A 14,286-nucleotide genomic window follows, 5' to 3' on the forward strand; every position below is an offset into this window, starting at 1 on the left:
AGATTCCGTTGGGAATCCTTTCGGATTCCGTTGGGAATCCTTTCGATTCCGTTGGAATCTTTCGGGATTCCGTTGGGAGATCCTTTCGATTCCGTTGGGAATCCTTTCGGTTCCGTTGGGGAATCCTTTCGGGATTCCGTTGGGAATCCTTTCGGGATTCCGTTGGGAATCCTTTCGGGATTTCCGTTGGGAATCCTTTCGGGGTTCCGTTGGGAATCCTTTCGGGCTTCCGCTGGGAATCCTTTCGGGCTTCCGCTGGGAATCCTTTTGGGATTCCGTTGGGAATCCTTTTGGGATTCCGTTGGGAATCCTTTCGGGATTCCGTTGGGAGTCCTTTCGGGAATCCGTTAGGAATCCTTTCGGAATTCCGTTGGGAATCCTTTCGGGATTCCGTTGGGAATCCTTCCGGGATTCCGTTGGGAATCCTTTCGGGATTCCGTTGGGAATCCTTTCGGGATTCGAATATCAAATTGATTTGTTTTGGATTGAGGACGTTCATGCTTTTTTGCAGAGTACGTCAAAATTAATAAAAAATATGAATTAGCTGGATTCAAATCCAAATGCGATCCAAATAGATTAAAAAAAATGTCCGGCCTCTCTGGGAGTATAAAATTGACTCAACTCAAGTCGAGTCAAGTACGAAACACTGAAGACGACCCCACAGTTGAGTTCGACATACGTATCTGCAGAGATAACAAAACGCGGTGGAATTAAATGGAAAGTACTGAACTCGTCTTATGACAGTTGAACTTTTGTTTGTTAAACTTGGGCAATCGATTTTGTAGAATGTAAAATTTCCCGAGAAGCACAAGTCAGGCAAATCTGATTGCAGCAACTTTAATGCGACTAAATCTGGTCACATATTGAGTTGCAGTAACCTATGTGGAATATGTGTGCTGCTGGGCTTATTCTACTACACTCCTATTCATGCTGCTTGAGAAGCTGGTAAAGGAACCTTATTTTAATACCACAATTTTCTTTCTTGGTGGAAATGCACATTCAAAATTTAGTTACATCCAAATTGTTAAGATCATCTTATCTCGCATATCGTTACTTTTAAATTTAACTACCCACATTACAAGCTCAAAATACTACTATAAATGTATTCCGTTGTAGTAGTTTCGAAATGTTGCAGTTTAATAAAGTCATTGCCGAGATACATTTAAGTAAACTTATGTTGATGCTGTACCATTTCGCAAACATCTATAATGGCTCTCATCCGGTCACCCATTCCCTCAAACCAGTTTACTCGTCACCATGCCATCGTCCAGCAGACGTCGTAAACTACAACTTTATTGTTTTGCTAATGTTTTATTGCACAATCGTAATTTGTCGTCGCCGCAAACGCGATCTTGCCTACTTACATGTGATCGCTTCTAGACGCGCCTGCACGGTTCCGTGCTGCTTCACCGCAACTAATTGTTATGAATTATCACACACGAGCAGGAGCATTAAATCGGTGAAGAGCGGCACGGTTTGAAGAATCATCCAACGGCGGCGGCGCCGAGAACGGGAAGGGAACGGAAAATGAATCACTAATTGAGTGGTATTGTCGTGATAAAGCTTCGAATGAAACGATCTCAACTGGATACCAATCAAGCTGCAGTGACGCGACAGCTCGCCCGATGACCACATGAGCACGAGAATCAGGTCAGCAGTGCCCCGATCAGTCCGTGACCACCTGCATCGCTGTGAACAAAATGTTTTGACAACAGCGATCGTGGATTAGTTTTCGAGAAACATAACAAGTTGTAAATCAACTTGTCGATCATTTATCACTCTCCGAGACGATAATCGGTGCTGATCGTGAGATAAGCGATAACGATGGTGACGACGCTAATAATCGGAGCTGTCAGCAAGTTCGAGGGGAATATTAGATGAAAGTATTTACGTACAGTGATCGAGGAATGTTGAAACAAGTGTTGTCCGCTAGTTGAAGAATATTCCTCGTTCTGATGTCAGGGAGCGTCATTACATTGATTTTTCATCACTTCACTGCAGTAATGAGAATATCTCGTTTCGAAAATAGTCAAACCCTAATGCCCTTTTACCTAATACCATAATTGGTATTCTTTTTCCAAATCTAATCCCTCTGTTTTAGAATATTAGAATATTTCGGTTTAAGTTTCAAATTCATCCACCTCTCTAAATGACATGGACAGGATGTGAAAGAAACATAACTCTACAGGTTGTCTAATTAATTAGTATCATTTATTAGTTATGCCCACTGGCACTTGTCGAGGAAACATTTTGAAATTCTTTCACATTTTTTCCGTGTGTTACGACAGTTGGCATACCTTTCCCCTAAATAAAATAGCCAACCGCAAGTCTGTTATTCCACTCAAGCCATATTACTAGGAAAACTTATCTCTCGTTTCATGCCTTACTGACACATATTATCTGCAAAAACACCACATTGCACTCAACTATCCCTCATGGTTTCAACTTGCATTCCTAAGACAACAGCAATCACCACATCTAATCTGACCACTACCGGCTAACACTTGCAAGAAAGGGAGCTCTGTGCAGCACGTGACCAACCCGCAACAACTTCTGCGGTAATAGCGGAAGAACAACACCACCAACAACCCCATACTCAGACGCCAGACAGGCCGGCGACACCGAGCCAGCCAAACCGGATGGGACCAAACTAGGAATCCCTCCATTGACTAAGTAAGTTGGAGCACGATCATTGAGGAAGTGAAAGTAATTGCCATTAGGCTATCAAATTGCCATTTTTTGCCTCCATACGTTTCTGTCGTTGCTGGTGCTGCGGATTGGTTGCTCTCATCTCTCATGCGGGTGGTATGGAGTGCGATGAAATAATTGTGTGATGCGCGCGAGGTACACCAACCGGCTCTTCTGCGGGACTCGCACATTAGTCAAACTCAATTGGCCAACTCCGACACTACTGCCTCATCGAATGAAAAGCCTACTCGATGGTGCGGCCGGCACCCACTCGCCAGGTTGAACGACGCCGAGTGCGGTTAAGCATCATTAGATACTCTTCCTCTATGCGGCGCATCTTCGTCTGCGGGGATTCGCACGAAACAAGTATTATGTTTGACCGACCGACTCACTGACTTCGATTCTCCATAGTGCTATGAGTTTGAGCTTTTCTTCCGAGTTGGGGAGGATAATCAAATATGTTTTACCTCATATAAATATACATATCAAATCATTTCAGCATGCAGGCATGAATTCTATAACATGAGCTTCCCATTTAACTCCTTTTCAAGACAATTATATTTGACCTTCTTGTGCATTTATTTATGCTTCAAAAATGCACATGATGCGAAACGGTTCATGTGGGGAGGAAAAAGGCACATTTACAAACTTTTGGTGGGTTTCCTATTGCCTGGCAGAGGGGCGTTTCAGACCATTCTACCCTAATCCTAATCGAGGAATATTATACTCGGTGAAGGCGAGGCACGTGTGTGCTCGCAAGTTTAGCGATCTAGTTGTGCCGCCCTTTTTCCACGAACAGCATAAACACCACCGACCTACAGTGGCAGGCACGGTGAGTTTATGAGGTACCGTTTACGTGACCCTGCTAATTTGTGGCATGAATTGCGGCTTCTGTATGATGAATAGAAAGGATGAGGGGGATTTACGAGACTCTAATTAGGGAGTGTTAAGATTTATTATCGTGGAAGTAAGTGAGTTTTTTTTAGTATCAAATTACTTTGCTTGGAATGTTACATCATAGGAAAGTGTGTATTTTGCAGACTAAATCTTGTGCGGAATATTACTTTAGAGAAGTCTTATTTCTTGAGAAAACAATTAAGCTTTGGCACCGATTTCCATTTTTTTTTCCTAAAATTAACGCTTGCCTAACTAACTTTAGAGACGATTGATTTTCTTCTCTATTAATCTACTATCTATAATGAAAACAGAACCACAATTCATGAATTTAGCATCTATCTGTAATGATCCCGATTTATTTTTCGAAAAGTGGGAATTTAAGTGATGATATCAAGTAGTGGAAGTCATCTGTAAAGGGTGTACGGAATCAAATTGCATCACTTTCAAAAGTCGATAACATTTCACCTCCTGGGCTGATTTTAACGAAATTTTGTGGAAGACGGCTTCAGTATGTGTTATTCACACTGCGTGAGTTTTTCCAGTAGTTTCGAAAATACAGCCAAAGGAGAAGGGCGTGAGTAAATAAATCTTGTGCATTCACCTCTATATTAAACATCTTATGAAAAGATGTTATTAATCTAACTGTGTGCCATTTACCCCAAACCACCAGAATTGTGGCCGATTGAAAGATGCTGGTCTGGAGAGAAAATAGAAGCTCGTAGCCTCCAAAATTGATCATTACGCAACATAATATTTTGATTTAACCTTTCGCGTCAACATTTCGAATTGGTTATTGACTCTAACGTATATATTTTACGTATATAATCCGACTAATACAGGTAAACTTTCTAAAAAACTTTCTGTTTTGTCGGATCTATAATGAAAAATCAAAATAAAAAAAAAAGAAAAGCGCTGAAATCTAATTTTGGATTGATATTCGTCAGATTTTGGAAGAGCATCGCAATCTCAATGTTCAGGCCGGTGCACACTGCAGCATTTTTTTGATTTTTTTTTCGATTTATGTAAAAGTTAGAGGCATAAAAAATATGATTTCTTTGGGAAAGTTGACTTAAATTAAGTTAAATAATCGACTGAGACAATAAAATGAGTTTTTTTTTGTTGGGATAGATTGCAGGCTGAAAAATGTTGGTTAAGGACATGTACAAAATCTTTTGAGTTTATTCAAGGAAAAAGCTCCATTTGGATGTATTCAAGAATTACAGTGAAATAGCTATAGGGTATATGCTTCCATTTCAATCTCAGATCCAATATTAATCTCATTTTGCGATCGCTTAACTTTTAGCGTAAAATAAACAGTGTTTTCGCAGTTTATTTGAACTGATAACTATTGAAGCACATTTCACATTCACATCACACATCACATTATACATCTCGCCCTACGCGTGTTGATGTTGATTATCCACTAGCAAAAATGAAAACAATGCTCTTTGGTGTTTTCACTTACTATGCAAGAAAGGCAGGCTGTTCGGCCACATTGAGAGTTGACGTAAAGTCAATGTCAACTCCTCTCCCCGAACAGCCAAGATAGCTGTGTGGTGTCGGCAGCCAGTTATCTGGTTAATAATAACGCTACGGATTGCCTGTTCCGGTGGTAGAAGTCCACCATACAGGTGACCCCAAATTCTTGATGTGATGCGGCTTTATGCTTACCGTGCCTACGAATGAATGGTTAGGGGAGTCTAAAAAGAACCTAACCGCAAACGGAGCCTGTGAAGCACCAGGGCACCCTACACAGTATCTAGCCTTTACTGCGCTAACCAGAGCTATGGCGTAGTTGATTTTCTTCTCCCAAATAATCGGCTACTTTTATTCAATCTCAACTTTAGGTTAAGGGTGGGATTATGAATATGTTTTTACTTAGTTCTTCAACAAATTGACACCTATATGGATTCACATTATGCGTTATACACATTGTACTCTGTGTTTCGTCTTTGACGTTCTTGATGCGATACCAATTTGGTTTCATCGTTGCTGTTCATATTAATGCTGAAGGTGTGGAGTGCATTATCTTAAATCGTAATGGCTTCAGTTAGGATAGCTCAAATCAATCTTCAGCATAAAAGAACAGCAACGATTAATCTTTGTAGACTTATGCAAAATGGCAAATCCCAAGTGGCTTTGGTGCAGGAACCCTATTTTCGCAAGGGTAGCCTCTACCTAGGTAACCTAGTGAACCCGGTTTTTGCTGCTTTCAGTAAAGAAATGGAAAACTCTCGATCAATGCCGCGTGCATGTGTGCTTGTTAACAATGCTATTGTTGCTACACTTATCTCTGAACTAACAAACAATGTATGTGCTGTCACAATTGATGCAACTAGCGGAACCCCCGTCAGGAAATACGTCTATTGTTCAGTTTACTTACCACATGATAAACCATCCCCTACGGATGCTTTCAAACGAGTTGTCATATATTGCACTTCAAAAGGCCTTCCGCTAATTGTCGGCAGTGATGCTAATGCTCATCACATCATCTGGGGTAGCTCGTATATTAATCTGAGAGGCTCCAGCTTGATGGAATACTTAAGTAGTACCGAACTTAGTTTACTTAACATAGGCAATCGCCCAACCTTTATGGTATCTAATAGAGCAGAAGTGTTAGACATAACCCTTTGCTCCAATAGAATCAATCACGAGTTGACGAATTGGCACGTGTCAGATGAGGAATCGATATCTGACCATCGCTACATCTACTTTGATCATTTGAATGTTACTTCACAGACCTTGCGTTTCAGAAATCCTTGTTCAACAAACTGGGATCTTTACACAGAGTTGCTCTCTACCAAATTTCATGGATATCTACCTTCTATAGAAACTCCTACCGACTTGGATGATGCAGTTGATACTACAACGTTACATATCGTGGAAGCTTTTGAAGAAGCTTGCCCCTTGCGTTCTGTGAAAACTTCAAGAGGAACCCCGTGGTGGAATTCCGATTTAGCTAAGCACAGGAAGCAGTGTAGAAGGAGTTGGAACAGACGCCATTCAGCTGGGACGGATTCTTTCAAGTTGGCTCTCAAAGCTTACAAGAAGGCTCTACGATCTGCTGAACGATCCAGCTGGAAAAACCTTTGTGCAAATGTTTCCAATTTGAGTGAAGCCAGTCGATTGAATAAAATTCTTACGAGATCCAAGGATTTCTAAGTTGGCGAAATTCGCAAGCCAAATGACGACTACACTTCTTCTGATGAAGAATCGTTAGAGCACTTATTTGATACGCACTTCCCTGGATGTGTCTATATAACATCTTCGGATGATCCTGATGTCTTTTCATGTAGCTATGGGTCTTGGGCTCAAGCACGTAGAATCATAACTACTGAATCGATTCAATGGGCACTTAACAGTTTTGCTCCCTACAAATCTCCAGGGGAGGATGGGATTTATCCCGTTCAACTTCAGAGAGGTTTTGAGCATATCAAAAATATTTTGAAAATGCTTTTAGTATGCAGTTTTGCATATGGGTATACACCCATATCCTGGCGGGATGTCACTGTAAAGTTTATCCCAAAAGGAGGACGTGCTTCGTATGAAGAAGCAAAGAGTTTTAGACCCATCAGTCTGACCTCATTTCTTCTGAAATGCTTAGAACGTATTATTGATCATCACATTCGTGATGATTGTTTGGCAAACATTCCTCTTCATGGTAATCAACATGCTTACCAATCTGGAAAGTCCACCGTGACTCTTCTTCACAAGGTTGTGTACGATATCGAGAAAGCATTCGCTCAAAAGCAATCGTGCTTGGATGCTTTCTTAGATATTGAAGGTGCTTTCGACAACGTATCTTTCGATGCAATATTGGAAGCCGCACGTTGTCATGGGCTACCTAATATTATTACCAAATGGATTCACCAGATGCTTAAAAACCGACATCTCTACTCGACATTACGTCAAGCAGCGATTAGGAAATTAAGTGTCTGCGGATGCCCTCAAGGGGGAGTATTATTTCCACTTTTGTGGAATCTCGTTGCAGATACGCTATTGAGGTTACTCAATAGTGGCGGTTTTCCTACCTATGGATTTGCCGACGACTATCTAACATTGATAGAGGGTTTGTGCATTACTACTTTATTCGACCTGATGCAAAATGCTCTTCAGGTAGTTGAAAGTTGGTGTCGCCAATATGGTCTTTCGGTCAATCCAAATAAAACATCTATTGTTCTTTTCACGGAAAAACGTAATCGTAATGGTATTCGTTCATTACATCTTTTTGGTTCTGAAATCAATGTAACTGATCAAGTAAATTTTATCTAAACATCAAGTAAATTAATCTAACATTGAGCTCAGAATCAAAAAGGCGTGTATGGCATTCGACCAATGCCGACAAACCTTTGGTAAAACTTGGGGTCTCAAACCCAAATATATAAAATGGATTTACACAACAGTTGTACGACCAATTTTGGCCCATGGATGTCTTGTATGGTGGCAAAAGGGCGAAGTAAGGACAATTCAGTCTAAATTAGGCCATCTTCAAAGGATGTGCCTACTGGCAATGACTGGTGCGTTCTCTTCAACTCCCACGGCTGCTCTCGAAGTTCTCTTCGACGTGGCCCCACTACACATACATCTCAAACAAGAAGCATTTTCTTGTACTTACCGACTATGGGTGGTACTCGGTTTCATGGAAGAGAATCCTGTAAACCGCAGTTCTACACACACTTCGTTGTTACCGCTTATGGTTAATTGGGACAAAATTTTTGTTGCTTCAAGTGATCTCACATACGTTAGTAGTTTTCCTTATAGGACATTTTCAACACAATTCCCCTCGCGGGATGAGTGGACATCTGGCTATTTGGAAAGAATTATGTCGGACAGCATTGTTTGTTACACTGACGGCTCCCTCCTCGAAGGTAGAGCAGGTGCAGGCGTATATTCGCGTGAGTTAAGATTGGAACAGTCACACTCACTGGGTACACACTGCACTGTATTTTAAGCGGAAATATTTGCCATCATGTGTGGAGGGCAATCTGCACTGCAGCAACGCATTATGGGCAAAGCAATATACTTCTGTTCAGATAGCCAAGCAGCTATTAAAGCTCTCGTCTCTGCCAAATACAATTTCATTATTTCGCTTCAGTGCTTTGTTCGCTAAGTCCTTTCTAACACCAAATTACTTATCTTTAAAAGGAGAACTTGAAAATTTTCGATTTCTGACCCTTTTTTTTGTTGTGGAGATACGGGTTTGACTTACTTAGAGAGTCATGATATTTGGCTGAAAGTCACTAGGCCGAAAGTTGTTTTCCCGAATATGCCATTTGGCCGAACAAACCATTAGGTCGAAAGTCATTTGGCCGAATAGGTCATTTGAACGAATATGTCCTTTTGCCGAGTGGCACGCGTGTTACACATAGGTTACAGTAACTTATATATCACCAGATTCATTCACAATTGAGTTGCTGCAACCAGATTCACCTGACTTGTGCTATCTATCTAGCCAAATGACTTGTTCTGCGGCCAAATGACCTATTCAGCCAAATTAACTATTTGGCTAAATGTCTGTTTCCCTTAATAACATATTCGGCTATATGACCTTTAAGGCCAAATGACCTATTCGGTCAAATGACTTTCGGCAAGATGGGTTTCGGCCTAATGGTTTGATCGTCCTAGTGGCGTTCGGCCACTAGGGTTTCGGTCAAATGACCCTTTCCTTGATGATTTATTCATGAAAATGGGTTCGATTCCCGGTGCCGGTCTAGGCAATTTTCGGATTGGAAATTGTCTCGACTTCCCTGGGCATAAAAGTATCATCATGTTAGCCTCATGATATACGAATGCAAAAATGGTAAATTGGCTTAGAAACCTCGCAGTTAATAACTGTGGAAGTGCTTAATGAACACTAAGCTGCAAGGCGGCTCTGTCCAAGTGTGGAGATGTAATGCCAATAAGAAGAAGAAGAAGAAGCGTGCAAATACTGGATGGTATACCGTAATTGGACCGGGAAAATTTGAATTAAAGGCACCAGCAAATTACCATTTTGACTCAAATCCCGAACATGACTCACATTCCGAATATTGCAGTTTTAGCGCCCTAAAGCTGAAACTTTCATCGGTTTTCTGTATTGAGAATTAAGTGTACAAGCGAATTCTAGCTCCTAGGGAAGAAAATTACCCAAATAAAGCCAAAAAGGCTGTCTAAAAGCGAGTGTTCGGAATATGAGTCATGTTCGGAATTCAAGTTAAAACGAAACATCCTTAACGGATTTTTTATTCCGCAGACCTGGCATACTGTCCGGAAGGGCCTCTCTCCAGAATTGTGTGAGTTACCAGTACGAAGACGGGAAATAATTACCTGGATTTTAAGGCTGGGTAGATCGTTCTAGGAGGTCGTGGATCCCTTAATTTTTCGGAGTTGGATGGTGTTGGATGCAGCCCACTGCCTCTCCTAGTCATGGTGAACGATCTTTTTTACCCAGGCTTTGACTTCGGCCAGATGGTCGGTGTAGAATAGCGTTAGCTTCGATAACCAAACCCAGCTAACAAGTCCGCAGTGACGGTTCTCTGGTGCCCTGGGATCCAGGCGAATGTGATGGATGGTCCCTTCGTAGCCCAGCGAAAGCACTAGCGAAGTCCATTAGAATTATGATAGGTTAATCGGAGGGAGTGAATGCGGTGATGAATAGTGCAGCGTTTTACGCCGAAAAAAAAACGATGCGTGGTCCGGGAAGACTGTCAGACATTGTGATATTGTTACCGGAGATGCCCAACCTGACCCCTTAAGGCCTTGTCTTGAGATAGACCCGTCGGTTTAGCGGTATTCCTGTATATGTATATGTATATGCTGAGCAACTCTGTAACCGATCTTCGCATGGCTTCAAAGTTGTCCTCTCTTTTGAAGCGCATCGCGTTGAAGCGATTTACGTTGGCTATAGGGAAGTCCCAGCTTCTTGCTCTATGCCAGTAGACTCTAGTCATTGGGCGAGGGAGACTGATGCCGGTCATCTTGTGCAGAACCCTGCCCCCTGGATAAGGAGAGGGATACTGTGATTTTCGATAGTGAAATCAAAAACAACAGTCTTATAACAAATAGCTGCCTGCACACAATTACGAAATGGGTGGACACCTGCTTCAGCGCAGTCAGCCTCAGCGGAGGTACTGATTAAAAACCGGAAATAGTTTGCTGATGAGTTTTCGGCGAGCTAGCCAAATCAGTCCATAGTAGTCGGCTGTCGATTAGAGCTTGCCCTTTTCGGAACTGGGTGGCCTTGTTATTAGTCCTATGTGGTTTCAATAGGGTTTTTATAGGATTAATTCTCGATTTGCAGCTGACTGGTGAGATGTGAAGGATAGTCCTCAGTCAGTGAAGACGCCGAGGTCCTTCACAAGCTTCCGGTTTGGAATCGGCTGTCCATCAATTTTAAGGTTGGGGCCGGAAAGACGGTGCCTCCCGTTACTTTCATGCCAGCAAACGCTTTTCTAGTCGACATGGTGAGGCCAACAGACGAGGCCCACCGATGAACCGCACTAATCGCTGCTTTCCAGAGTGTTTCTGACGACTACTAGCATGGCAACCAAAAACAGGGTCTGGGCAACTCTTTAATAAATTCGAGGTCAGCGAGATGGGTCGGAGATCGACGACGTCGCGGGAATAAGAACTGGCTTTGAAGATCGGAATAACGTGGCTGAGGTGCCACTCGTCGGGAAAAACTTGACTGGACCAGGCCTCGTTAACCAGATCGAGGGAAACTATTTTTGCGGTCGGGCCCCGCGGGGGATTCCAACATTGGATACCCTATTCCATCGGGGCCAGAATGTTTCCCGCTGCTTCTGGCGATAGCGTAGGAGAGCTCAGCAGATAAAAATGGGTTGATTCATTGGAGAACCCAGTTAGGTCATTGCGGCTATTAGTCTTTGATACTCGGGTGGATAGGCACTTATAAATACCAGTGTTGAAAAGTTTTCCCCGAGTACATTGGCGAATCAATGTGGATGGAGGAAAATCTACGCTTGCCACTAAGCGCGTTGACTTTTCCCCATCGTTCAGCGGCAGATTGCGCCGGGTTAACGGAGTCCAGGAAATACTCCCACTGTTTCTTTTTGGCATCTTGGATGATCGCACGATATTCATAGCGTTGTAGCGTAATCCTACAATGCCCTTAGCCCCTCCCTGAGCGCTCTGAGATCCTTTCCTTTGGATTTGACGGCTCCACGCGCCTCATCAGACCATCAATAATGGAGTGGTCTTCTTCCAAGGACGTTTTTGGAAACATCGGAGAGCGTTACCGGAGTGCATCTTTCTAACACGTGTTGATATTCCAGATGCGATGTGTTGATCGAGGTGGGAGATAGTGCTGTGGGAATCAATTTGGGTGTGAATCAAAAAGCGTCCAAAGAAGCGCTGTGATGGGTAGGAGAGTCTTGATTGGTCAGGGCAGCGTGGCGTTTGGGTCAGTAAGCGGGACCATCAGGGGAAGACGATCATTTAAGATAGACATGAGTAACGAGGTTTTCGAAAATGTCTTACTTTATGTTCATTCAAAAGCTTTCGGCGAGTATATAAAGGATCAGAGCCAAATTCCTCAGAAAGATGGACCCCTCGTTAGCTATACACTAAATCACTTTTATGGACTCCTCGATTTTTCTCAATTCAACTCACCAAAACTGTAAATTCAACAACTAAAACTCCAACATTTCTCAAACGATCTTAGAGGTGAGCAAAGTTATTGGATTAAATAATTCAAGAATCTTGGTGTCGTGAAGTGGAGTTTTTTTAAATTATTCTGAACTTATTTGTCCTAACATATCATTAATAAAAGGCTTTCTCTTACGCTTTCCATTCGCTTGCGGTGTTAATCGAATCTGTATCTTCATTACTTTCATCTACTCCCTTTCGCTTTGAGTAATATAATTATCACAGTAAAAAGCCAATAAATTAATTTCGATAAAGTCACGCTGTGATCAAAGCTTTCCTAATTATAGAATCCAATTGGCGAAAAAAATAGATGAAATACAGTCGAATAAGATTCAATTTGGGCGAAGTATGAGCTAGCGAGAGTTATGCGTGAAGAGATTTAGCGCGGTCTTGTATGAATCTCTGAAAATATGCCACAAATCAATGGAAGTGTTTACGCTTGCCGAGCAGCACTTTAGCAGGTTGAAATCGCTGTTATTTTGCCTGTCTTGGTACAGTGATCACCACGTCACTATCCAAGCCGTTCCTGGGTGGACGTTAGGCAGCGATTTTATCAATGCTTGTTCTCTCATATGGTTCTCTGATAATCTTCAGTTTCTATTCATTTCACACTTGCCGCTCGCTTGCGGTGTCAATCGAATCTGTATCTTCATTACTTTCATCTAGGGACACGGCAGGTATTTCCGTCCATCGTCATAGGGGCTAAAACCATCGAAAGCAACGTCCATTTGCTAGAACTCCACTATAGCAGAACGTATCTCCTGAGCTTACAATTTGATACGGATGAGTTTGTCAAAAAAGTGTCTCTTTTATTGGTTTTCGAGACTATGACGAAAAGACGAAAATGCCTGCCTTAACCCTACTCCATTTCGCTTTGAGTAGTATAATTATCACCGAAAAAAGACAATAAAATAATCTCGATAAAGTTACGCGGTGATCAAAGCTTTCCTAATTATGATATGCTAACTTTCAAGATTGGTTGAGAAATGTTGGAGTTATGACAGTTTTGCCAAAAATTGATAAAAAATCGAGGGGTCCATGAATGTCATTTCGTGTATAATAAACGTGAGGTCCATCTTTCTTAGGAATATAACTCTGATCCTTTATATACTCGCCGAATGTTTTCGAATGAACAAGATTTTGGGCATTTTTTAAAACCTCGTGCAAATAGTGACCCAGTCTCAGCAAGAATTTACTCATATCTAATCATAAATCATTGAATAACGGTTACGCAGTCTCATACGATTACGAGCTTTTTTATTCGTCCGACGTTTTGATACGGAATTAGTGTCTACTTCATGGAAAGAACTTTTTTTCTGGGAAAGACACTACTCTCATGACAAAACTCGTATTAATTATGTGTTAATTATACTTAATTGAGAAGGAGGAAATGCGAAAGTGAGAACTGAGAAAAGGAAGCTAGTCTCATATCTCACTGTAGAAAGTAAAAAGTGGGACGTCTCACTTCTTTCACATCTCACTTCTCACTTCTTATTTTTCACTTGCTACTTCTCACTTATCCTTTTCACTTTTCACTTTTTGAATAGTGTTTTATCCTCCCGGTGCTGAGATATTTATTACTTGAACTTTTTTCCGGCCCAAATGTGTATTTTTTTCTATTTATAAGAATCCCGAACCAACTGCAACAACAACCGTCAAAATAAACCGTAACACACTTTGTAGCGTCAAATGGGGTAACAATTGCAACGACGGGGTAACGTCCAACACTTTGACTTGATCTCATTCAGATGCATTTTCAAAGGCTGTCCGTATTTTTTGCAGTCTAAACATTAAGACTATCAAACTTTAATATGTAATAGCAAGTTATGTCGTTCCGAAAAAAACATAATCCCGTATTGTTTTCAAGCTACATGCTTAAAAAGTTCTTAGTAAATTTCTGCATAAAAATGAGGCTGAAAATAGTGCCTCGGCCTGCTCAGACGTGTAGTACTCAAAGTTCAAGAAAGAATAAGTATTAATGAACAAAACTGCGTATTACAAGTTGTATGAATTGAATAACAAAACTTTAAAAAATGTAGTAAACTCTTTTGACTA

This window comes from Armigeres subalbatus, chromosome 3 (genome assembly GCF_024139115.2).
Source record: "Armigeres subalbatus isolate Guangzhou_Male chromosome 3, GZ_Asu_2, whole genome shotgun sequence".
NCBI lineage: Eukaryota > Metazoa > Arthropoda > Insecta > Diptera > Culicidae > Armigeres > Armigeres subalbatus.